Source organism: Tachypleus tridentatus, chromosome 4 (assembly GCF_004210375.1).
Source record: "Tachypleus tridentatus isolate NWPU-2018 chromosome 4, ASM421037v1, whole genome shotgun sequence".
NCBI classification, from domain to species: Eukaryota; Metazoa; Arthropoda; class Merostomata; order Xiphosura; family Limulidae; genus Tachypleus; species Tachypleus tridentatus.
The window spans coordinates 58,979,065-58,983,914 of NC_134828.1; positions in this window are offsets into that span (position 1 = coordinate 58,979,065).

Below are 4,850 nucleotides of genomic sequence, written 5' to 3' on the forward strand. Positions count from 1 at the left end.
ACCTTCATATATATTTATTATTATTTTTCTCTTTTGATCTTTTGGTTGTGTTTGTTGTTCAGGTCACATTCATTTAATGTGTAATATAAACAATAAGTACTGAATTTTATTGTAATCAGAGTTAAATAAAAGCCGCTCAACACTTGCTACAGGCGAACAGTAACACAGTCTAATAATATCACAACATTCAATCCACAATAAAATATTGGATTATCGTTGTTATAAGCCGTATAATTATTATGAGATCATAATTATCAGTTAACTTACACCCTATGTTTCAGAGTGAATCCCTCACCTTCCGATGATGGCAGCAGGTGAGAGCCGAAACATAGGATAGACATTTATACAATTTATATCAAATAATAATAAAGCAAGAAACCAATTAAAACTTAGAGTTATGCGATCGTATAAACTGTTAACAACATCAGTTTGCATCCGGTCGCCACAACTTTAGTGTAAGTTTCTAACATGCAACATTGTCATAAAAGTAAGAGCTCACTAGATGAAAATTATTTTAACAAACATTAGACTTATATATATAAAGTTCATATGATTCTCTCGACTACAGAAAAATTGTAATCCAAGATGCAAAACTAGAACAAAACAAGACCGAACAATTCAGAAAATAACTATAAATGTTCCTTACTAAAGCTGAAATAAACTTTTTTGGAAAACACTGGTTTTACGCTGAGCACTAAGATCCAAAAAGCAAAACTGCATAACTTCAGAAGAAAAAGTATACAGGTTTAATTTGCAAAATATGAAAACTAAACCATTTTACGTACACCTGTTAAGCCACCTTAGGACACCTGTAGTGTATTGTTTTTTGTGCTGTTTATTCGTGAACTGATGTATAGTGCAACTAATAATTGTATAATCAATCAAAGTTATGCTCAGCCATTTGCAATAATACACGACTTCTATTCTATAATCATAGCATGTATTACTAAGTTATTGTGTAAAATAACTGACTTCATTATATAAAACCTGTATTCATGTTCGCTTTCAGCCACATATGTAGGAACGTTCAACAGTTGCAGTCGTAAGCCCTTAAAGCATGCAAGGAATGAAGATTTAACGCGGTAAAAATATTAAATCACTTAATTTTATCAATATGCTTTTGTTCAGTTGTTAATGTATTTTATTTTCCGAAACTTTAATTTCAAAGAAAAAGAGATGATGCAGGGACGTATTCCATTCTTTGATTAGCTATAGCAGAATAGTTTAGTTGAATGCACAGTCAGTGCTGTTTGGAAGAGGAAAGCAAATAAACAACATCGGACAAGAGAAGTGAAATGTGACTTGTTTGGTCAATGAATTTAAGATTCACAATATACCTTATTTTAGACTCAAAAATGTAGCCTTTGTACCTTGTACTGATGTATCTACTTGTGTTCATTTTAATATAGATAAGGTTCACATTTTTTGTGAGTTGCAGAACTCTATTGAGTAAAATATAATGTACAGAATATACTGATGCATGATGTTCATTTCTGAATTTCGCGCAAAGCTACACTAGGGCTATCTACGCTAGCCTTTCCTAATTTAGCAGTGTAGGACTAGAGGGAAGGCAGCTAGTCATCACCACTCACCGCCAACTCTTGGGCTGCTCTTTTACCAATGAATAGTGGAAATGACCATCATATTATAACGCCCTCGCAGCTGAGAGGGCGAGCATGCTTGATGTGAGGAGAATTCGAATCTATGACCCTAAAGTTACGAGTCGAACACTCTATCCATCTGGCCATGCCAGGCCACTGATACGTTAGGTTATTAATATTATTGTTAATAATTTATTTATATAATATGATGTCCACCGATGTTAAACTTTTCTCTCAAACAAATTACAGTCTGTTGCATTATGTGTTGAAAGTGTGATATGTGTGTGTGTGTGTATATATATATACATACTGTAATATTCTTTTCTTTTTAACTTTCTAGTAATGTACAACTTCTTGTTGAATACCTTGGATAAAAAGAACGTTTGTATGAGAAGAGCACTTGTTGTTTTATGTGCTTCACTTACAAGTATTGAAGAAAGCGTAGTGAAAGTAAAAACTGTCATATTCGAAAGTAAGATAGGGCTTACAAATATATACCGCATTCCCAGGCTTCAACTTCTCAGATAAGTTCACACAAAGACAATCGTTTATTTATTCCTGTTATGAAAAGCTCAGTGGAAATTACTTATAACTAATGGACCATTCATTAACACTGGATATATCAAATACTTTTTCAATAAGGACATATTGAAACCAGTGTTGTCCTATTAAACATCCATACAGGCAAATTGCACACCAGGAAGTCTTTTGAGACCAAGTTCTGCGTGTGTTTTGCCAAATTCATCTGTGTAAAAGGGAAACAGAAACCACAAGATTCAATCCCCATGAACCAAGCTTTACAAACGCTTCGAGTCCGGTGTTAACAGCTGTTTGAAACACTGGAAAACTAAGTGCGTAAGCGTTGAACGATTCTTACATTTACTGTTATTTTAGTGAAATTAAACAATGGTCAACATGTATGTTACACGGCTATATAAAATCATAAGTAACTAAAGATAACAGGAGAAAAACAAAGACTGATGTATTTTATAAATTACAATCGGTATTACGTAAATATTCAGTAAATACTTTCTATTATCTTCATATTTCTTTAATAAAAACAGATAGTGTGTATTCAGCGGAATTTATAAAGTAGTGATTTAAATGCTGTTTACTGATCGACTGTGGTGTTCAAGTTCATAAAAACATATTTCGAACTGGAAGTAAATAACTGTCCTGTGTGGAAGTCAGCCAGTATGAATTTTTTCATCAATCTTTCCCTTATAAAATTAATCTAACACTACAGAAGAGTCCAAAATCATGCAGTAGAAATTACTTCGTTGAACTTAAAAATTTTAAATTCTATAAACTATAAAACCCTTGATATTTACTACGTTTATTGTGTGTTTGTTTGTTTGTTGTAAATTGCAAAATTGTTAAATGGGCTAACTATGTTGAATTTATAACAGGAATTGAACTCTAAATTTTAGCATTATAAACCCCTCAAGCTTATCGGTAGGTCACAGTGGCAGAGGCGATACTTAATAAACCCTGACTGACCATGTGGCTAGGACAATTAACTTGCAACCTGATAGTTGCGGGTTTGAATCCCGTCCCACCAAACATGCTCGTCCTTTCAGAGTAGCCGAAAAGTTGGGGATGGGTGGCGATGACTAGACTCCTTGCCTTTATTATTACACTGCTAAATTATGGCCGGTAGCGTAGATAGCCCTCGTCTAGCTAAAATTTAAAATGGTAAACAGTTGATCACATGATCTTCTTATTAATTATTCGGGTGTAATAAAACTTAAATCATTTTATTAATCATCTCGGTGATAACCGATAGTCTGCGAATGAAAAAAGACACTTAAGTGCAAATTTTACCCATTCACATTTTATAACATTAATATCAGTAGTGAAGGTAAAGTTTAATTGGAAGAAGAAAAGAAAGAACAATCGGTTTCGAGATCATCTATTATAACCTAATGATAACTTGGAAGTGACTAACAAATAATTATAAATAACGGACTTCATATTGATTAACATAATAATACCTAGATGGATTCACTCCATTACAGCTTTGCATGCATTTTGTACAAGCGTTAAAACTTATCAATATACTTGTATTATTAGTAATACATGCTTTTCACAAACTCATCAAATGGTCGTTACAAAAACAAACAATCCAAGAACCTAGTTAAGCTCACCGAAATTTTTCTCTGTAGTTTGTGTTGCCTTTGTTATTTGCAAATATTTGTCTTTGTAAGACTATTCAGTGTAGACTTCGTGTTAGAACAAGTCCCTACATAAACATACCCATACCCTGAATTGAAATATTTTTTGGACAATCTAGCTTTCCAGTTAAAATTATCTTGGGTTGTGGTGAATATTTTACGTAATATTTGCTCATAAGTGATAAGACATTTTGTATTATGATTTCTGGGAACTAAGGGTTGAAGCTATAACTGTTAGAAACAAATATAAATCATATTGTAGTCTATTATAGATCGAAACTTGTTTAAAATGTAATAACTTTACTTATAGATTAAAAAGTACGTAACATTTTAAAAAGCTTGTTACCTATTTTATATTTTTATAATATCACTGTACAATATAACAATCAACACGATTTAATTGTTTATAACAGACATTAAGAAAGTGAGAATCGTTTTTTTCACAAATATAGTAAGCTGGAATATACTAAACTGGCCAGAAACCGTAGCTTTTGTAATCAGAGTTAACTAGAGTTAACTAACCCATGGTTTTAATATAATTTTGTCTTGAAATATAACTAAACTAAGTTGTTTGCAAATGATTCCTAAACTATAATGTTTATTTGTAGTCCTGCCTTATAAATCAGGTGCTACTTCAACTTTCTCCTACAGTAAGATTTAAGAAATTTAAAGAAATTGTTATTTAAGTACATGATTATCCACAATCAAAATTATTCTGGAATATTGAAATCGTACATTTTTGTTGCTGTCTATTCGGATTACAGTTTGGCGTATTTTTTTACCAGGTTCAAATATAAGACCTTTTAATTCATTACATATATATTCTAGAACTTGCTTCGCACGTTTGGATAATAAATCATGGTAAACTATAGGAGCACATCTCCCATTTCTATTGGCTGAAAGGCCAGAAAGATTGCAAGATATGAGCCCGCCTCTTTCTCCTATACGGCCCGGGAGTCGGCATACTGATAGTGACGGAGAAGGTTCGTGCATTCCACTAGAAAGACGTCAACATTTTAAAATCTAGCTTGACACCAAACTTATTCTGCAGTACTACTTAGTGTACAAATAAATT